The sequence below is a fragment of the Mycteria americana genome, chromosome 19 (assembly GCF_035582795.1).
Source record: "Mycteria americana isolate JAX WOST 10 ecotype Jacksonville Zoo and Gardens chromosome 19, USCA_MyAme_1.0, whole genome shotgun sequence".
Lineage (NCBI taxonomy): Eukaryota > Metazoa > Chordata > Aves > Ciconiiformes > Ciconiidae > Mycteria > Mycteria americana.
The window spans coordinates 2,792,989-2,815,666 of record NC_134383.1 but is presented as its reverse complement, the minus strand read 5'-3'; the positions used below and the strand labels follow the sequence as shown (position 1 = coordinate 2,815,666).

Sequence of the window (22,678 nt, the reverse complement as noted above, 5' to 3'; positions counted from 1 at the left end):
GTGAAATGAGAGTAGTAGTGGTGAGCCACACACTCTGAAGGGAGGTGAAAAAGGGCATCCCTCTTCAAAACTTACCAACTAGGTAGACAAAAAACAAAAATAGAGAGAAGCAACAAACATATGCTGGTTTTCCTCAAACTGTCTCTAGACTAAACCTTTCATTCTCCTGCCTTCAGTGAGGTTTCAGTGTGTTAATTGTGATGTTCTACTTTTTTTTTTCTCCTCCTTAGTCTCTGAGCCTGAAATTCTGTTTTCTTTAGCCTTCTGACAAAACCAGCGTGTTTATTTTATTTCTCCTGACTTCACTTGCGTGTATCTGCTTTACGTTGCTTCAGTGCCACTGATCTGCAGTGTGGCAATTTACACCCACCTGAAGGACAAATCAGACTGAATATATCCAACGGGCGTATAATACAGATTGGTTAGTAGATATCTGGCTTATGACGTAACATAATTGCTGGCCAGGTAGATACATAAAAAAGTAGAGATTAGATATTCAAGAGAAACACATTATATTCTGTACTTAGACGCAAGCTATAAATGCAACCCAAATTAGAAAAGCATCCTCATTCGGAAAGCCATTTAACTCATCACTAGTTTGACATGCATACCTCATAGCTTTTGAGAACAGGCAGGTATAGTTAAGTGCCATCCTGGACCAGAGTCATGTTTCTGTTCCAAACAGAGCTTTGCTCGTAGCCTGGCCAGGAGGTTTATAACTTGGTGAGCTGGGATGTGACACAGCTTCGTGGACAGTTATATTGACAACACATCTCAGAGCTTATACCTATAAACTCTGATCCATTTTGAAAAGTAAAGCTTACGGCCAGCTAAAAAGGCCTACAACAAGGCCTTGTGACAAGTGAAAGTAGAGGAAGCACAGTTATTCATAAGCCAATATTTTCAACCCATATTTTACATGAAGTATTTGGAGGCAATTGATAGCAGAAGGAAACCATAGGATATCAAAGCTCAGGGAGGCCTGATATTTGTAAAGCCACTGATAGCAGTAGTGGCTACCTGCCCCTTTTTACTGCACTTTGATTTGTAAATATACTAATTGATAAGTTTCCATTTCTAAAGATCTCAACTAGCCTTTGGTTTTATGAAGTACAGGTGGATATCCAGGTCAAATCTTAAACTTAAAATATTATTCCATCCAGGAAGCATTTATTCAGATTTACATTCTGTGCTTCACATCACAGAACAAGATGAATCATTTTACTTCTGATCATCTCCCCCAGCTACATGCAATTATACACACACTGAGATGTTTCTGTTACACCTTTCTGGGGGGAGAAAAACTGAGTCTAAATACAGACACTGTAAGTCAACCTAAAAAAATATTTAACAGCATAAACATCTCTGCTTTAATTTCTTTTTAAAAAAATGAAATACTTCTTTCTTTTCAACTTTGCTCTACCATTAACTCTTTCTGCCTCACTACATACCATTTAATCATGAAATCTTGATTGGCCATTATAAATACTTTTGATACCAGACAGCACAACATTTATGCGTTGAACTGTTGTCTTTGTTACCTTTATGCATATTAGGAAAATACTTTGCTTTAAAATAGTAGCTGAAGAAAAGATGGTTTTTCAGCCTTTGCCTGATCTACATTTGCTTTCTGTGGACATTCTTTGTGGGACTTTAAGTTGGGTTACTTGCATTCTCATGAATCCTGTGGCTTTGGCAATGCAGTTAACAAAGACAATTAAGGTCACTTTAATTCTGCATACAAGCATCCACAAGGGCTTTTAATACAGTTCACATTTTGCTTTTTAAATTTAATTGGTATTAATTTATCTGAGTGCAAACAATAGACAGTGCTAAAAAGTGCTGTGGTATGAGCTGTACTGAAAATTCTGAAAAGGAACTGAATACTAGACAGGAGGTCTGAAATAAAGACCATCACAAAGGTGCTTTCTTGGTCTTATAAGAGATTTATTTACATTTGGAAATTATTTATTTGTACTTTACTGAAACGCTTTTCAGAGTCAGACGTTGCTGCTGTTCTTTATGCTGCGTGAAAACATCAACTCTGCCAAAGCAAATATGAGCTCTGCTATAGATTGCATGAGAGGCAGAACTGTACCTCTTGGGTAGTATCTTATTCCTGAGTCATCACACTGATTTCAAAGGGCCTCCTTGCAGAATTAGGGTGGGGAAGGATGGCAGTTTCTGGCTCCAGGTTTGGGGGATGGGAAAGAAAAAATTTACTGTAAAAGCTGACAAATATACCTATTCAGAGTTTCCGGTGTAAGCAGAGTAACCAAAAAAAAAAAAAAAGAAGAAAAAAAAAAAACCCAAAGTCTGCAGAACATATTTCAGTTCCCCCAAGCTGACCTCCAGAAATAAAAATAATGCTAGCACAGCTGCTTTTCCACTGTTCAAGTGGGTACCAGGTCTAAGCATTACAGATGAACCACAGCAAAATGACTTTTGGCTTTAGTGTACAATTCCTCATAAAGCAAAAAAAAAAAAAGATCATGTAAAGATAAAAGCATTTTGAGAAATAACGACAATTAAAATATCCTTGTAAAGGAAGTACATAGATTTACTAGTCTCCAACTCCTTACATCAGGGTTGTCTTAATAAACTATAAAGCCTGCCTTGGACCAAGTTTCAATTATATTTTTATTTAAGTCATGAGCTGCAAATGCACCAAGGTCCACATGCCCAAATTCCATTCAAACAAATAAAAAGAACAGCAGCATGTGTGCTCAAATGCCCACTGTGTTCTGCTTGTCTCATACAATTCAAGGACCACAGAACAGCCATATGCTGTTCCTTAATAGGCACTGCATCTTGATTTGCAGCTGTTCTCTGAAGTTGGAGCAGTATGAAGCATCAAAAGTCAAGAAAGAAGAGAAGGAATCTAATCCAACCAATAGGAAGCTTTGCAATAGTTTCTGTGTGTAAATATATTTTAGCTCATTCCAATGCTTTTGTCAGGCTGCCTTACCAATCCATGGTGTGTATATACATCGAGGCTCCTTTCATCAATGTTATCACTTACTGTATTTGTTGAATGTCAACAAAAGCCTAGCACAAACCTTGAAGACTTTTGAGTAATCTTTCAAAGTGGCTGGATAACACAACAGCTAATGAAAAGGTACCAAATGCAGCAGTCCCACTAGCTCTAAGTATCAAGTGACAACAGAAGAAAGCCCATAATGATGTTTGATTCCAGATCACTCTGCAACTCAGCCTGAAAGTGTCCAGACTTCACAGACAAGGTTGAAAGTTGCCAATTCGGTGGACCCTGGATGAAGATTTGCCAACTCCATTAGTGTTGTTGTTAAGGTCGACACACTCATCTCTCTACATTGGTTATCCCTCTACCAATTGATTTACACCTAGGAAAAAAATATTATTTTTCCTGCTGAGTATGAGCCCAAGTTGTGCTGAACATAGCAGGCATAGCTAATGGGGATCTTGCTGTTTGCTTTTGGGGAGCAACTCCAACCCCAGCTCATGAGCTGACAAGAGCTTCAGGAACACGCTTCACAAGACCCCTTGCCCAAGGTGAGCAAAATGCTGAACAGACTAATGTGTTGGGTGGTAATCCTATAAACCCTGGCCTCCAGTTTTTTGTGCTTTGGAGAACCTGAGAGATGTCTGCAGCATCTAGTGCAACAGTCAACAGTATTGCATTTTTCCATGACATCTGTCATCCCCAGATTTTTGTCAGTACAGTATCTATATGCAGATACAGTCTTTTTAAAGATACCTGCTTCTTAATAACATCCATGAAACACTGGTCTGAGTAACAGATCAGACAGGAAAAGCATACCAAGATATTGCCAAACAATTAAAACAAGCAACTTCAAAATGTATCTTCCTCTACATTTTTATTTAACCATTGCTGAAATTGGAGGGAAGATAATGGCAAAACAGCTGTTGGAAGACTGCAAGTATTGAAGTGTGACAAGTTTCAGATCACTAAACTTCGTATTAGCACCGCTGGCCTTCACACACACATGAACTGCAGTTTAAATCTTCATCCTTTCAAACAAGTCAGAACGATTTCCCATCAGGCCAATTTTCAGTCTGAAATACACTGCTAATCTTTAAGAGTTTGCATGACTACCTGCCTGCAACAGCAAATGACACACTTGTCACTGTTTCAGAAGATTTACTGTTTCTTTGCTCACGTGCTGACATGTGATAAGTTTATCAATTGATCAGCATTAACAGTGTAAATATTTTTCTCTTTTCTTCTTTCACCTCCAGTATAATAAAAAATTGAAAAGAAACACAATAGAAAACTTTTTCTTATTTGCAGTAACACCAAAAAGCAAACAGTAACTCTCGAATAACAAGAAAAATTTAGATTTCAATTAACAAACCAGTGAGTTTCTGGCTTCGATATTGAAGACCAAATTACATATAGGCAGCTGCTGACATTTTTATTGTACACTTGGTGAACTTTGGCTAATAAAAAGAAAATAGTGGCTTAGCTTTGTATACACTACTTGGATGCTTAGACTCTAATCAAAACCTTTTTACAATAAGACATCAATGCCCATTTAGCAAGGGACTAAATATTTCATCATGGTTGTCTGCATTTTACATTGACTTCAGATACAGAACCCTCAAAAAATATTTTTTTGAAAGTATCAAAGCTAGTAATATTATTTTGAGTCTGTTGCTGCTTTGGAAATGAATCATGTGATCAGAGCTGTCATCAGAGCTGAAACATCTGCTTTTGTGATATTGATAGTGTTTCACAGTACATCATGGATTACTGTGAAAAGCACTTTGATAAAATGTAGCTCTTAATAGCTAGGCAGGCAATCCTTCATATGAGAATTATTTAATCAGCTCCCCTTGTATTTACATCCAGCCTACCTAACCATTCATAGTAGTGGATCAGCAAGGAAAGACAAGGAAATCTCAGTCCAGTTCTTAGCTCTGCCATGATCTCTGTACAAAGTTGAGGGAATCGTCACCCAACTGGTAGATCTCCGAAGTTATTTGGCTGCCCAAGGATAAGTGCTTTAATAGAACTGTCAAAAGCACTTTTCAGTGGTTTTGGAAATCCCTGCAAAGGAGGATCTGCAGTTCTTAGGCAGTTAGATACCCCTTGAAAACTCAGAACTTTACAAATCTATACAACCAGGAGAAAAACAGTCCTTATTCCTTTTGGCTTTCTTTGTACCACTCTTTATGCAGTACTGTTTGTACCACTCTTCGACAACAACCTGCCAGTCCCCACAGGGGTATTTAGGTGGTGCTGGAAAGGTAATCCAACTGCAGCCATTCTCATGGCAACAGCCAGAGCTTGGATGCTTTGACTCTAATCACAACACCAGTACCCATCTATGCAAGGCAGTAAATAGTGTAATATTTGTTTAGGTCTCTGTGCTCCCTCAAGCATAGCCATCCAGCTGGGAGGCTTAAAGTGCATTGCAGAATGAGGGTTTCCCAGTCATGACCAGAGATGATGAGCCCTGTCCTTATTTACTGGCTAATTACACAGTTTCCCTCAATATGTTACTAAGAGTGAAAAAACGGAGTGATCTTTCTTTGTCTCTGCTTTGTGGTAAGTCCAGGGCAGGGAAACAAAACACTGAAATTCATTCAGCTGTCCAAGATCCCAGATGGCAACAATCCAGGGAGTCATTCAGGAGAAAGGTTCTTCATTTCAACTTCATCCCTAGCCCTCAGCATCCTCCAGGGTGTGTCCCTTTTTTAGCTGATCCGACCGAGCAGTCAAAAGCGAAACACTCTGAAGTGACCCATCTGCAACTCACACCCTTGGAAACAAAAATCCGTTATTTCTACCAAGATCCATCTTAGCAAGTTGTGTTGGTAGCAACAGGCTTGAGTGGCTCATAAGTACCAGGTCCCTGGTACCTGGCCTAAATTGCCTAATACAGACCTGACTAATACATTCTCTAGAATGAATAACCTGCCATACTCTGCTCAGACACAAAATCATGTGTACAGCATTGCCAAATAAATCATGAAACAACTCAAAAAATGTATATCTGTATTCCATTTAGCTATTGCTTGCTTCATTATCTTGTCAATAGCCTTTCCATCTGAAATGATATCTCTCAAGGCCCCAGGTTTGCATGTCAAGGCCCATTTGAAGGGCTGAACATGCATCTCTCTTTGTGCATCTGACACATCCCAAATCTTCTTTGAAGTGTTACCATTATTTTTTGTACACAGCCCTGACAAGGAAAACTGGACTGGAGTGAATTATTGTCTATACTGTTTGTTGCACTACGGGTGGGTATTTCAATAAAGATTTAGTTAAATGCAAAGCACTAAGCAAGCATCTGGGCAGAGAATCTGCTCTACAATAAACAGAAGAACTCAGAGCATGAGCAAAAGAGCCGAGTGATGGTTCATTGCTCAGCATGAAGAAATGAACTCAGGAGAGTTCTGAGCGTAATTAAATCAATAGACTAAATATTTCACTTGCTTATCAACAACTTACTACAGCATTTGACTAGGTTTCTTTCTGCTCTTTTACATAGCACTATAACTACCGAAGTCAGTGAAACTTATTAGTTTGGCAGTAGTATATTTCAGAATTATGCGCAGTATCTTTATTTTCAGGTGTTTATCTGCAGTTGGAAGATTGCCAAGAATCAAATTAGCCTTGGATTCTAGCAGATCCATGTGGCCTTGTACCCTGCCTGTGCCGTTCTTGGGGGCACGGTATGCTTTTGACTACTGTCCTTTTAAAAAAGGTCTTCTTCACACCTCTGGATGATCTAGATGAGTGGAAGTCAGGAGAGCACTGTGCAGAACCTACATTCTGTTCTGCCACAAGGAAGGTGTTGCAGATTGGCAAACAAAATGTTAACCTTGTATTTTTCCACCTGAATAGAAACAAAATCAAGGGGAGCTCTGAAGACACTTGGGAAACAACAAGAAAGGCTAGCTAGTAATCCCTGCTGCTTTGATTACTCTAACAAACAAACAAAAACCCCCAAACAAACAAACAAACAAAAGAGCTTCCAAGTGCCAAGAGTTGGATGCATTGGCCATTAGCAGCGAGGGCTACTAAAAATTATCTGTTTCAGAACAAGAGAACCCTTATTACAAAGGGGAAGCTGAGATAGACAGAAAGTGTCTTAACCATAAGTCTCACCCGCATGTCCTAATTCCTCCCAGCCCATAATACTCTTTCCATTTTAGTAATGCAAGCTTTCCATTTAATTGCTTATGTGGTCATTCATAGAGCCTGACACCTGCTTTGTAAAGCATGGATGGGCTCAACTTTCATACTATCCATCTTTCCCAGTGAGGTTTTACCAAAATTAAAACTCACAAAGTGCAGCATATTGCAGTTTCACCTCTCAGTCTCATTATCTGATACTTTCAGAAAGGCTGTAGAGAGCCCCACATCTGTTGTGGGCAGAAAAGACTTTATGCGCTTAAAAAGCATTTGGGAAGAGGTTTTCAAAGGTGCAAATTCACATCTCTCAGTTGCACGGGAATCCAAGCAGCCAGTGGAACAGCTAAGTAGCTGAATGTCTGCCTTATGTGCAGAAGTCCCATTGGACTGCAACAGGCGTTGAGTGTCCAAAGCATTTTGACCTAGCCAAAAGCATCACCTAAATGTGAAACTCTTGCAGAATTTCAACCTGCTTGCATACCCTCTCATAACAGAAACCATTTTCATGAAAGGTACGTTCATTTTGTTTTCAAAATACAACATGAGATAACTACCTGCATAAAGACACGTAAAAGGAAAGTAGCTGGTGCCGCCCATTAGAAATTTCCCATCCCTGAAGGGCTGCCGGCTTGCAGAGTGGGCCTGCTTCCATTCAGCAGAATCCTGCCAAAAGCTGGGAAGCCCCGACCAGTCACTTCTCTTCTGCCGTGGGAGGGGATGCTTTCAGGCTGAGACACTCTCTGGGGTTTTGCTGAGCGGAAGCTCTGGGCCCCACTCCTGCAAAGAAGTGCAGTGTGCCGTGACCCTGAGGGAACGATTTCCAGTGCACAGGGCCAGCCATGCGAGACTCCCTGGAGGACAAGAGCCTCTGACCATAGCCGCTGAGGGCAAGGCTTGTTAGTCTTCCTTCTGTTCCTGCGGGGCTTTCTACAGAAGCATCCCCTGAAGAAGTGGGAAACTGCCCTTCAGAAGGTACCCATGAGAAATGCCCTCTGGTGAGGTCACACCTATTTAAATGAGTTCTTTTGTCACTCTTGGGCTTTCAGTTTGGGAGAGTTTTTTGTTCTTTGGTAGTTTTTTGTTGTTGTTGGGTTTTATTTCTATAGCTGGAGAAAACATGCGGAAGTGATACCATACCATTCCTTTTGGAACATCCTTTTTTGCTAAAAAACAATTTTAATCCAAGTCAAGGCATCCTGATGGAAGAGGTTGCCAGGACTTCTGTGTAGTCTCCTTTCAGACAGGTACAGATAGAACAAAAATTTCTGTGTCTGCCTTTGCTTTCAACCTAGCACTGCGCTTGACCGGAATTGCACCCAAATGCAGCTCTGGCCGGGGAACCAACTCTGTACCATTAAGGTAGGAATGCCTTAGCATCCTCTGGCAACATAATGCTACATAGCCTACTCATATCCCCATATTCCCTAGTCATCTTGCTGTTTAAGCATATAAGGTTGGACTTAATAATTGTCTGGTTTTTTAATCCAGTCTCCTCCAGAAACCAGGCCCATACTATGAAATTTGCAAAGAAGCCTTAGGAAATTAAATGCCTGACTCCAGTTGACTTTCACTGGCACTTCAGTTTGTGCCTCCCTTTGTCTTCCTTCTGGCTCAGTTATGCAGCATCCCTGCTGTCTCTGACAGATCCCAAGTGGGATAAAGGTCTCTTTTACCTGTGCCCCAGTGCATGGTCGTATGCCTCTGTAGTCTGGTTACTCCATAATATAGCAGCTTAGACCACAGGGAAGTAATTTACCTGCAGGGTGAGAAATGTCAAACCCTGACATCCGTTCCTGGGAGTTCATGGCTAGGTATCAGCCTAGGTCTCATTTACCTGGCTGTCTGGCAGCACAGTACCACAGGTGTGCAAAACAAAACAGTTGCTCTTGCCAGGATTAGAGCTGTCTGTTTCTACACCGAATATGGGATGCTTTGTCCCATACTTGGGGAAAAGCTTCACCCACCCTTCAGAAGCTTCCCACAGACTTATTGCCCATCTATCCAGGATGCCCTTTTGCCAGAATACCCGAATAACTCATTTTGGTTTTAATTGTACTGGAACTCTCTGCATGGTAGAGGAAAGCTCCTCCTATTTCCTAGGTAGGGAGCAGAGCAGACCAGGGCTTTTACGCTCTCACGTTAGCCTAGGGCTCATGCAAGTACACACCAAGTTCCCTGGTCTCCCTGGGTAATGCCTCTGCATCAATTTATACTTTATAGCGAGCCAATGGCTCGCATGTGGGCACTGGGACATCCACGTGATCACAGGTGGTTTGAACCAGATGGTGCAGGAAACTTGAGGCCACAGCTGGTCACACTAACAGGAAATATAGGTGCACCAGAGACACCAAATGGAGACTCACAGAGATACTGAGAAGTCTAACTTCCACTGAAGCCTTTGGGACCTGGCACCTGAATACCTGTACTGACCTGAGCAATCTGCCTACAGTCGCACAGGGGGTCTCCAGTAGGGCAGGCAACTGCACCCAAGCTGCTGCCTGCATCCCAGTCATCAGAATACTCTTTCTGTCTACCTTCAAAGCCAAAGCACATAATTCATTACTGTAATGGTATAGAAAAGAAGCAGGGTTACTAAGATAACACTTCCATGTTGGAAAAAGGAACTCTAACCACGCAATGACACAGCAGACAAAGACAGCAAATGCCAACAGCAAGCACAGACTCAGCCAGGCAGCCACCTACAGAAATTTCCCCTCAGCCCCTTCTGTGTCTTAGTAAACATAATGCCAGGCTGCTTTAGCAACCAGCCCAGGAGTCAGAGAGAAGTCTGGCCGCTCCACTGGCTGCTTCACCTGACCAGTGTGAAAAGGACTTCCTCAGCAACAAAAGTCAAATCAAGGCAGTTACTATGTCTCATGCAGGCTTTCAAAACAGCCAGGAAGCATTGCTATAACAGGAGATTCAAGTCTTGAGAAGGTCAGGGGGCATGGAGGGACAGGCAGGTATTGGCCAGAAGTTGTCTTGCCTAGAAACTATCAACAGGGAATGGCTGACATCAAGATACAGGATTTGATCTCTTCTCATGCAAGCTTGTAATTCCTGCTTACCTTTGAAAGCACTGCACATGTCAAAGAAAAAATGCAAAGGAAAAATACCAATTCAGTTACGAATTTTGTTCTACCTAAAACATCAGGTTGTTAGCATTGCTTTGTCATTGCAGAAAAAAAAAACCCCAAACAAACCATTAATGGACTTCTGAGATGGAAGATTAGATTCAAGATTTGAATCTAATCATCTTGCAGTATGCTCCACATCATATACCTCCTGATTCTGAAAACAGCACAAGGTAAAGGGGGAAACAAGGTGTGTTGCCATAGTGGTCCCGCTTGCTGCTTAATACCTGTCAGATGAATTGAAACACGATTGAATAAGCAGTCAGAGCTTCTTGCTACAGGACGTTACAGTCTACAATATAATTTCACAAATATACATTTGAGCTCCCAAAGTGTTCAACTGAAAAAAAGCAGGAGAAATGTGTAACGGAGAACACAAACTTAACTGCTAATAAGCTCAGAAAGGCATATGCATAGCAAACCAACCTCTGAACAACCTACAAGCTATTATATAAAGAAGATTAATGTTAGTTCCATATCAGATAAGTCACTGGCAAATGTTTAAGAAATTAGCTTCTTCCATTCAGGCATATTGTATTATTCCAGGTTAACGGAACAGCATGGTGAAATGCAAAGGATGGCAGCACAGTTGCAAAAACGAGCATCATCTACAGATCCATATAGTGAGAATGAAAAACTTGCAAGAAGCAAACACCTACCTGTACTATGATCAGTAAACTATTCGAGCAAAGGTGGGCCAAGAGGAGTGAAATTATCTTGAAAACAAGAAAACTGATTTCCTGTAAAGTCATAACTGTATTGCCCTCAACTGCTTTGTTCCTTATCTTTTCTTATTAGTTGAAAAAAGTACATATCAAAAAAGGCACAGAAATAAGATTTCTCACAGGTTTCACTTTTAAAAAGGAAAATTTTCTGGTATGTAACCACTGTAACCTTTGATATAATACCTGCATCCTGTTATTGTTTTTATGAATCATAGTCTTCCACTTGATTCATAGTGATGAATGCCAACAAAGCAGCAATGCCGCCCTGTGTTAATATCCCTGCTGGAAAATTAGCATCATGCCTTATCATTTGCCTCTCTTGAGCCATGCATCTCTTACGAGTATTGTCTCCCATGCTATGCTAATGCTTACTTATTCATTACAATCTTCAGCTTTTATCGCAGTTATGAAAAACAAATCAGAACTCACTTACATTTTTGCCAGTGCATATTCTGTGTCAGGTCGGAGTCTTTTTTTCTCTTTGATGAAGATAGCTTGGCTTTTTAATAGCTAACGTGTGTTTGACTCCTTTTCAGGGGTGTGATAACTGACTGTCAGGATGTTTCTTTCAGCTTTTTAAAAGCCCCATGTTCCCGCTGAACCCTGTGATGTCATCACATCCTCCAACCACAACCACTTCTATATTTTCCCTTGCTCTGTGTTGTTCTTCATGATGCTAAACAGTTCCTCCAAGAGCAGTGACCTCTGGAAGATATTATGCACAAAAGGGCACTTGATATCACCAAAATGTATTTGAACAAACAATCAAACCTGGAACCTGCCACTCATGGGGCTTTTACCATAGATTTGCAAAATTAGGTCAAAAGGTTGTACAGCAGAAAAAAACAGGAGGGTCTTCTAGTAAGATTTCGACCTTCTGTGGCACTAAGGATGCTCTTGTTCCACATAAGACAGCATTCTGCTGCTTCAGATGGCTAACTATTGGCTCCGTACACTTCAGCTAGACTGAACCAGCCCACAAGCCATGTCTGCCTGGCCCTTTAAATGTGCAACACTTTTGAAATACAAAACTTGAGTGTTTGCTCCTGCCTTGTGAGAATCTTAACTCCCTGGGGCCACTAAATTTGAACTTATGAGGAAACACCTGTAAACACTTCAAGCCTCATTAAACGAGGACGTCCTTCATTTAAAAAAGAAACCCTTTTTTCTGTTTTGTTTTTATCAAAATACAACACGTCCTACTAAAGAAGAGAGGGCCCTTCCAAAATAGCTTGCAAAGCCAAAGGAAGGCTGAGAGAGACCTGCCATAGGAGTTCAAATAAGTTCTTAGCATTAATAACAGCACCATTATATCTTACCTATTTACACCATTGCATGCACTTAACCTCTCAAACATCTTAACATTCTTTCCTCTAAAAATCAGACCATCACGATGAATTTTCACAAGTAACACTGACTTAGGGACTTCGTTCCCAGAGAAATATTTATTGGAGGCTTCACAGTGAGTTTAGGATTTTGGCATTCCTACCTTCCTGTTCAGTTTTTAATCACTGAATTGCCGTGGCCCCAAAGCTTGCTTTCACAAATTTCTCTTCCCATAAAAAGAACAAGGCAGGATCTGGTCAGCTCTTTGGACAGGAGTCTATAAAAAGAATTTCATGCTTTCAGGGATGCCAAACACCTCTCGGGAGTAGGTCCATTTTGTGAACCATTTTGCAACATACCATTAGTGTTGCGTTTAATGGAAAAACCCATATTAATCAAGTTAGGATGAACGCTTAATTGTATTCCCTCTAGTTCAAAGATTTGTCCAAAACCCACAAAGAAGCAAACCCCAAGCAAGCAGAGTGGAAAGAAATAAGGAATGTGTACCTCCACATTGCAGCCCTCCAAAATAGCACCCACCTCCTCAGTTCTCAGGCACGAGGGCATTGTTTAGCCATGTTTTGCATATCTGCATTAATGCTTACTACCAGCCACACAGTATAATATCCTCTCTGCTGTTGAAGTGCTTAGTGATAGCAGGCAATCTGTTAGCTAATACTTCATAGATGAACAGGTAAGCTAGAGTCTAACTCATAGCCCAATATAGCCAGATGAAGTGAAGAAGAATATTGAAACTGGCTTCAGTGGTATTTCAGTTAGACCAAAGCAGGAAGAATTTGTGGACTCTCATATCTCCGATACGAGAGCAGTGTCATATTTCTCCCTAAACTAATGGAACTTCATTTTAGAAACCTCTTAAATTTGTAGAATTAAGATAAATGCTCGTAATGCAACAGGAAATCTCTTCCTGCTAAATTATGTTCTTTGAAAGCCAAGGCCCGATCATATATTTCGATTTACTGAAAGCTTACAGCACAAGGCAATCTCAGGAAATACTGGGAGAATTCCTGGAGTTTGGCTTGAGTCAGTGCATAAGACAATGTCAGAGTGTGTTCAGAACTGTACTCTCTTGCAGTTTTCTTCTGGAAACCCCTGAATTCTGACATCAGAGAGCTACTGGAAAACAGCATGGTAAATGAAGTTTTTAGGCAGGTTTCTGCCAGGAATAAGACCTTATTTTTAAGTATGAGAACACACTCTGTGTACATTTGTGCTCTGCAGAGTAGTGGAAGCACAGTCTGAGATTTGTACCTACCAGGTCTTACGTATATGTGAGGGCAGACTGCATAATACACGAAAGTAAATATACGGACTCATATTAAAAGAATCTGTATATGCATATCATCTTACCTTTAACTATACTTTAATTGTGCTTAGAAAAGCTGTGGACAACATTAAATCATTCAGGACTAAACTGTTTTTAAGGTCTTTATATCAATACTTAAAAGTATCAAACCAGGCAGATAAAGTCTTGGTATAATAAACATCTAAAATGAGGAAGTTGCAAAAAAGGGCATGTTTTCCACAGATAAAACAGCCAGCACTATTTTGGTGACTGATAATCATCCATTTTCATATTTTACACAGTTACCACATAAACTTTTGACATATTAACAACAAAAAAAATCACTCTCCAAAAAGTAACTTCACAGTTATACATTAAGATATAAAGGTGCACGTGCGTGTAGCTTGGTGACCCCACACCATACCAAGCAAAATAAAAGCTCTGTCAAATATGAGCCTCTTCTCGTTTCATGCATTTTACAAAAAACACAATTTGGTTAAGGACCATTTTACTAATGAGGTCCAAAGGAAGAGACAAAAGCAGAGAGAAAGATGAAAAACATCACTTAGCAAGTATCATACTTGCCTCTTCCTCTGACAACTGTTTGCTAATCATGATTCAAGTTTATAGTCTATAAATATGGCTAGAGCCCAGGCTACTGTTAGATGATCAAACAGCACCGACAGCAGGAAGGCTGCTTTTGGATAGCTGTACCTTTAAGAGACGCCCAGAAAATTAACTGCAGCCTTTGCCATTAGATGACTAGATGCAAATCCAGCTGCCTCCGGTCATGCCTTGACCCGCTCACCATAAGACCAAAGCAGCAAGCTCTATGTCAGGCTACATGTTAGAGTCAAACCTTGGTTTGGCAAGGAACATCTCTGCCCTGAGTCAGTGTACAATTTCTCATGTTCCTGGTGGCTACACTTTGAGTCATGTCCAGAGACCAAAAGATTCACAGGCAGCGTTATAATTTGGTCTGACTGCCACACACAGCTGTTCAAAGGATAACCTGAAATTAGCTGCAAAGCACATTAGAGCACCCATGCACTGAATACAGTGCAGAAACCCTTCTCTTTAGACCTACAGTGAGATGCATTTCTCCTAAGCAGGGTTGGTGGATCTGTAAACACAAGAACCAATCAAGGGTTGCAGCAGATCCCAGTGGATCCCCACAGCTGATCTCAGCAAGGATGGTAAGAGCGGAGTGCAAGGATGACTCAAACTGCACGTGCCTTATCTCCTCTTCCAGCCAAGATGATGCAAGTGTGGAAGACAGATGCCCAGCATCAGTCTTTCCTTCATTAAGGTATGGGGGATGTGTACCTCACCAGACAATGATGGCTGGAAAACCAATACATCAGCCACAGTGTTCAGAAGTCTGCAGCTCCCCTGTTAGTAAACCACCGCCAACCAGCGGATGAGACTTTCATCTGAACACTCAAAGAAGTGGCAGGCAAATCCATCCTTTCCTCTTTTACATGACAAGGACTGCCTCCATCTCCCATTGCCTGTGGGCAGCAGTGGATCCACCAAAATTCACTGCAAATGGCAAAGACCCATACAGCCTCTAAAGAGACCTTTTGCCACTGGTTCCCCTCACTACAGAAATGCAGATAAGCAGGCTAAAGTGACTGAGAGAAGGCAGTTGTTCAGTAGTCTTACAGTTAAGCTCACTGCAAACACCAATAGATACATACTATAAGCCTGCTGCTCCTGCTAAGGGGGAACTAAAACCAAGAACTGTGCCTACTCAGTGCTGGTAGCAACATGGCCCTGCAAGAATTTTAAGTATACAGATGATATAAATTCATAGGGATATATTACATTTGGCGATCTGAACCTGAGCTTTGTCTCTCTCCCTCATCTCTTCGATGTTGTCTTATTCCCAGGACAAGAGTTGAGCTCATAAGTAATTTTCTTCCAAAAATGGATTAATGCTGTTGACAGATGTCTTGGGTGTTGGTTTTTGTTGTTGTTGTGGGGTTTGTTTGGTTTGTTTTTTTTTTTAAACATGTCAATATTAGCACTTTAATCCTGCCATACAATGTAAGAAGTATGAATATATTAGTAGTTTGATATTTCAGAAAGCTTTGTGGTCTGCAAACACAAACAATTACCTTTGAGAATACAATAACTAAATTAATAAATGGATCTCTACCTCATAGGTTTGAATGAGAGTTTAAAAGACAACCATGCTTAGGAAATGTTCTCATACTTCTTTCCTAATCAAACAAGAGAGAGAACAGAGGGAATGAAAAGTTGACTCTCATTTGAGGCAACATCTCAACATCTGACTGAAAAAGATTTGCTATTTCAGATTACAAAGTCTATAACCCGTGTCTTTATTTTGTAGCATGGCATTATATGTGAAAACATAGCAAGAAACAATCCAGAACCAAAGCCCACAGAGTACGAGGCCAGGATTCGTTCCAGCAAGCTTATGAAAATCACATCACCTAACTTAGGAGCATCACACTACACCTCGTTGAACTCCCTTGGCAGAACCAAAAGAACAACAGGCATCTCCAGAGGTATGAGTCGCCCAAGTCCGAATCACCTTCTAGAGGTGCTTATCTCTTTTAGTAGACCACAGAGCAGGACTAGTACAACAAGGCTCCTAATTCTGGTAGTTTGATTAGGCATCAAAAGAGCGGGACGAGTGAAGGCCTAAAAACCCTCAAAGCTAAAGCCCTTCCCCAGAGTCAAAGTCTCTGCTGGATGCAGTGATGCACCATAGCTTGCCACAAACAGTGAGAAGGTAGCTGATTTCCATGACATGACAACTACTATGAACAAGGGCAGAGGACGATGGCAGTGAGCTGCATAGTGTGTCACAATGTGGAGTGAATTTTCATGCTCTGTCTACAGACCATTTACCAGAGAGCAAGTCCTCAAACGCTTCTAAAGCATGTTTGAAACAAAAGTGCTACTTCAGTCAACAAGGCGAGGGGTGAGGGAGTTAAAAAAAAAAAAAAAGAAAATTTCCCATTTTCAGCAAAAGCTGGGGCTGGTGTGGAGGTTACCAGGACTCCATGAGTCACAGCAGGAGGGAGATCATAACAACCTGATCAGATAGATTTACCAGGCAGGGCAAGAGAGACTTTTAATGAGAGCCGTAACAAATCTCAAAGACTGTCTGGATAATGCCAGAATTTACTACATGCCCCATTGAACATGGCCTAAAAAAATGGACGCATTTCTGATTTCGCGTGGGCTCAGGAAAGGGCCTGATACAGGTAGAGAGGATGGCATCTCCTGCTGGGACAGCCTGTTCCATCAGCTTTGTATGTTACAGACTCAGAGAAGCACAGAGACATACTAATTTTGTAGCAACCCATCATCAATAAATAGTCCTGTGGTTTTTTTGTGGATTTGGGGGTTCTTTGGTTTTTGTTCTGTTCTTGGGAATACTGCCCCTCTAAAGAGATATACAGTGCAAGGCAGGGCCAGGAACAGAGCCGAAGTAAGAGGTATACATATCACATCATGCAACACGAACTGAAAGAGCCGATAGGAGCCTCAGTACTTTGCTCAAGGTCATATAAGGAATCTGTAGTAGGGCTGGGAACAGACGCCAAACTTTTGGGGATAGCCTTGTGTACAAGGCTGCTTGCTAATCATGTGCTTCCCGAGGAGTGTATCACTTTTTTTTTTTTTTTTTAATTCTGTAGGTAGCATTGAAGGTACAATAAACTAATTGATTTTTTTTTTCTTCTTTCTTTTTTTTCAGTTTTTATGTGAGCCTCACACCTCCCACTTCGCCCTCTGAAACAAGTTCTGATTCATACCTCAGCTTTGATAAGGAACAAATGATGCAGCCTTCATACATGCTCAGTGCTAGAGATTAAGTCCTTGGGCAGCGTAAATCACCATAGCCCTCATGACTTCTCAGGCAGTGAGGATCTGAACCTGGGACATTCCACATCCACTCCAGGGTTACTGCACATATTTTTTCACACAAAGAAATGTCCCATACTGACCAGGCCTAACATCAGGCACAAAGGAGAGCATGAAATCCTTCAGAACTTCTGCACACAGATGCCTAAGTGAAGCTATTTCCCAGCGTCCTCAAGAAAGTTCCGAGTTCTAGAGTAAAAAGAAAGTAAAAAAAAAAACCCAAGCCAGCCATATTTTTCGCACTGAGACCATGTCTGCACTTAGAGACATGAGAGTTTCCCATGAGCAAGCACTTGTGTTTTCTGACGCACATTAAGTTCTAGAACAGACCTTTCCAGGATTTCTTTGTACTTCATACTCTTTAGGAGATCATCTGGTCTGTTCCTGAGCTCCAAGATGTGATTGGTTTACCCCCTCCAAAAAAAGAAAACCCAACAAAAAAAAAAAAACCCAACCCCAAACCACTCCTCTACTACTTAAAGCTAAATATGCAAGCTGTTTGTAGTGGTCACACACACATACTCTCAGGTCTACCCTGTCCTTGCTTCTCCCTTCCTGCTGCTCACACACGTCATGTTCAGCACTATCTGCTTGCAGCCTACCCATTCTCCCCAAACACTCAGGTGTTTGTCTGTGAATGAGTAGCAGTCACGTTTAGTTCAAGTTTCCGGTACTGAGTCAGGCAACAGGAACAATAGCACATAACACAGTCTGTGTCCATACTGCAGCTGGAAGTGAGACGTGAAGTAACCTTGACTGAGCCAGCAAGAGGACCAAGAACAGTGATGTTCCCACAAGCCTAGGCTTCTGTGCTTGCTTGCAAAGCCAGCCTAGGACCACAGACATGCTACCATGTAGCTAATGCACGCTGAAGTCCTTGTCCACTGCAGCTTCTCTCTGCAGATATGTGTTCAAACTAGTTTGCGTACACCTGTGCATCTTGCAAGCTTGCCTCTGACTGCAATGCTGACAGATGATCTCAGGTGAGCTAGTGCTGGGAGCAGTTGCACAGCCTCTCCCCTTTCACATGTCGCAGAGTGGCTGCTAAAGCAGATGGTGTTAAGGGGTGAAAGGAGTAGGGCATTTTTGTAACTTCCCCACCTACAGTAAGATCAGTCTGGTGACTTGCTGGCTTCCAGAGTTTGTGCGCACCAGCATAGTGAAAACTACCCGTCCAAGCTATCTGTTGAGAAATTACACACAGAACCACCCCCAAAATAAACCTGAAATTGGCAGAAATCAAAAGCAGATCTCAAATGATTCATGAAGAGAAAACAGGATTAAGAATATCATTGAATGTTACGCACATAAATCGCATGATTAGCTCTGGAAGTTGGCAATGTGAGACAGCAAGAAAGCTTGGGGCTTCATCAGTTATGAAAGCGATGCAGCATAAAGGTTTGGAACATGTTCCCACTGGAGTCTCAGACAGGCTTTCTTTCACAGTGGTCCTGCCTAGAGGCCACTAACATGCTGCACTAAAGACTTCAGTCCCTCTTTGTTGAGACTGCCGAAGCAAAGCATTTCTTTAAGGAGTTCTTATCATCACATTTTTAATAGCTTCTCTTTTTCCTCACAGAAGCAAAACTAAAGAACAAGGAAGACTTTGTGTAACATGAATTCAGTGACACTTCTCATGACCTATATTCACCATTTGTAGAAGTGGGTTTCATCAAAATTCATGTTACTCTTGACATGAATTTCGGATGAAACCCACTTTCTGAGAATATCTCTTTTGACTGGATGCACACTAAAGCAAGTTCTAGAAAAGCATTTTAGTTAGAGCTCACACTCTGTGTGGTCAATTCATACAGTGGAAGTAACCCATCTCAAACAGAAATATTAACGGTTGAAAAAGCCACATTCAGCCAAGCCATGTGCCCAACTCAGCAGAGTAAACCAGGGACTTCAACACCTCCTTTCACATTCAGATATTGGCCCAGGCTTGCCAAAACCTAAGCAACCAGCATTTCTTCAAGCTAAGGGCTTTAAGCAGGTGCTAGGTATTCTACTATCAGATCAGACCTTCTGCCAGAAACCACAGTCAGGCTGCTTCTAGCTAGTTCATTTAGACAATGAACCTCATCACTGTTACCAAGGCAAAAGCTTGAGCCCTGATTGTGTCACAAGGAAAGTCAAGTCACCAGTGCCTGGTCCCTTCTGGAAAACATTCATGTTGAGAGCGCTCTCTGAGCACATTTGCCCCCGGAGTTTCACAGAGAAACAGGACTCAGCAGCTTTGGCAGCATCCTCATGCCTGCCTTACCCTGAAACCCGTGATGTACAGCTGCAGAGGAGTGGGCAGAGAGCTACAGAGAACAATAGCACTGTACTGAGCTGTGAATCTACACAAAAGTTCCCACTGCTTCATTCAGCATTTACTTTTCCGTGGTCTCCTTCAAATATCTGGGAAACCCCCTTGAGAGTGCAGTTGGTTCTGAAAACTCAGGACATTTGCTCTTCCCAGGACACAAGCAGCATGGGAGGTTAGACAGTTCTCTATTGCCTGCAGGACCATCTGCAGATCTCAGCTCACCTCTTCATTGAGAAGATTAATTCTCTGCTTAGTCTAGGGGAAAGACTCCATTAGGAAGTTTGGGGAGGGGGGAAATAGGAAAAGTTTGGGGAAATTTCCTGTCAAGGACCTCCCTTTTCATCATCAACAGTGAGGATACAGGTTTGTGGACCCTACGTACAGAGCTACTAATTGGACCTTGGGATAGTGGAAATGTCAATTCCCCCTCCTAAAGTCGTTGACCCCGATTTAGAAAAAAAGACCTGTTACACCTTCATTTGGCCCTCATGCTTAGAGGGAGCACAAAATTTTCAAACTGATTTCACATCCAGATGAAGAAAAAGGAACTAAAACTCTCCCCTCTACATTATCAGCTCCAGTTCCTGGCCAGGCTACACTCAGAAAACCTGACTTTCAGTTTGCAAATTTGCACCAGGGGGCTCATAGGGAGAACTTTTACCAAGGTCCTTGCCTATTTGACAACTGATTAGAAAGAATGGAAAAGAAACATCTAGACTAAAATGCAGAATTAAAAGCTTGGTAAAGTGGAAGCATTACTGCCCACTCTAGAGAAGTGTGCTCAGCCGAAAGCTCTGCACTGGAAGGGAAATTATGAATGTTGGCTGTGGTTAGCAGGAACAGAAGACAAAATGCCAATTTCTGGTCACTGCCATGGGAGCAACAACCACCTGGCTCTTTCTAAAGTCAAATAAAACTCTAGGAGTGATTGCTGGAATTCTTTCTGCATCCTCGTGCTGAATTGTCTGCAGGAACTGATCATGGGTTCTCTGTAACCAATAGCTCTAGCCTCTGCAACAGGCAAGCTGCCTCTGCAGGTTTTCTTTAGCTTCTTCTGAAACGCAGTGCTTCTGGTCACTCTGAGAAAAGGATCCTGGAGGGAGTTTGTCTCAAGTCTACTCTTGTTTCACTAATATTTTATTTCCCCACTAGCAATGAGATTAAATTAATTAGTTTAAATTCATCATACGTAGAAGTGGAGAAATTCTGAAGATGGAAATATTCATAGGGGTGGGAAGGCACATTTATCTGGCAGCTAAGAGACCTGAAAGTTATTAATGACTCGCTCCAGGAATTTGGATCTCAGTGTCCAGGATGTTATTATGTGCGTCACTATCCAGGCAAATCACAATGGAAGCCTCAAAGAGGAATGCGGTGATGATGACGTCCCAAAGATTCACTCATTCTCACTCACGTATTCTCCTTGCAAGGCTTTATACTACACTCACTATTCTCCATGTATATACCCTTTCATTTTTGGTATTACTGTGATGGTACAAAACTGTATTTTGACCAAAAAAGCAAACCATTGGCATTAAAAAAAGGCTACACAGCAAGTGTGAGTGACTAATTTCCCTGCCCTTGTATAGTTAGGGAGACAAGGGCTTCATGTCATGAACCAAAACTGCATTTTTGTGTTTAAAAAAGTAAGTACTTTGAGAAGAATGTTGCAGCTCTCTTTCAGGATTTAGTAAGATGTGAGCTGCAGTTTCTGCAAGTCAGTGGAAAGATTTCAGCAGCCACATTCAGAAAGATACTCAAATGTATGCCAGCCTTTGGATGCAGAGGTGTATATCAGCATTTGAATGATCTGACTCGCTTGTCTAAGATAAACAGTCCCTATACACTCAAAGCAATTCTTTCCTAAATTCAAAAACCAGTACTGATTTAGAGTCCAGTACTGCACCAATGACTCCAGCAAGAGCCATGTCAGTCGCTTACTGGCGTTGTCATTGTCCTGAAACTGTCATCTATAGCATCCAAAGGGGCAATGAAGCACAAGCAAAAGCTATAATTTAGGTAAAAACAAAAGGAATCCACTTTTGCAGTTAGTATTTACATACAAATTGGTTTGCTTCTTTACAGATTTGTATTAGTTGGGTGAAACTGCCACCTGCTGGTCACCTCGCTGTCAATCTAAATGGGGTTTAGGGCTCCGCAGTTGTGTTACCAGGCTGACAAAGCAAAGAGAAGGAGATTTGCAAATGCGCAGACACCAAATCTTGCAGCTCAGCCTTGGACGATCTGGTCTCTAACACTCATTACAGTCAGGAATTGTATAACGGCCCAAAAGAAAGAGACCACATTACCTAAAATCCTGCTCCAACTCAAGTTCTTGTGGTCTTCTCACACTAGGTTGGTAACAGAAAGAACATCCCAAAGTTAATTAAAAATGGTTGTCCAGAAATAGAACAGAGGAACCAAAATTAACAGCAACGACACATGTTCCAGGATGTGCGTTGCTGTTCAGGAAAGGATGATGAAAATAACATGGCTGCCGCAACTGGTCTTTATATACCTCACGCTGGTCTTTAAAACACAAAGGTTTGGATTAAGGAAACATCAAAAAAGGAAACGTGCTCAAAACAGTTCTCGAACAGACAGAAACACAATGCTTACTGCTCTATGTATATAAAGGCATAGCTTCCCTCAGGCAAAAGCTTTCACCAGAGTGTTCTTCATGGCACAGAAACCCTTAGGACATCAAGAGGACTCCTAGCCCTGCAAGTCTCTTTTACATGCTCAGTTACATTCATTAATATTTGTATTGCAAATGCTAAGTCCATGCAATAGGCCAGTCCTCGGCCATGTCTCTCAGCCCATCAGATG

The 22,678-nt window shown here is 41.5% G+C and overlaps 1 protein-coding gene across 1 annotated transcript in view; it reads right to left on the bottom strand.

Moving 5' to 3' along the window:
• POU2AF1 (POU class 2 homeobox associating factor 1) overlaps positions 1 to 22,678 on the bottom strand; it is a 67,153-nt gene that overhangs the window by 3,655 nt on the left and 40,820 nt on the right. The window lies entirely within an intron of this gene.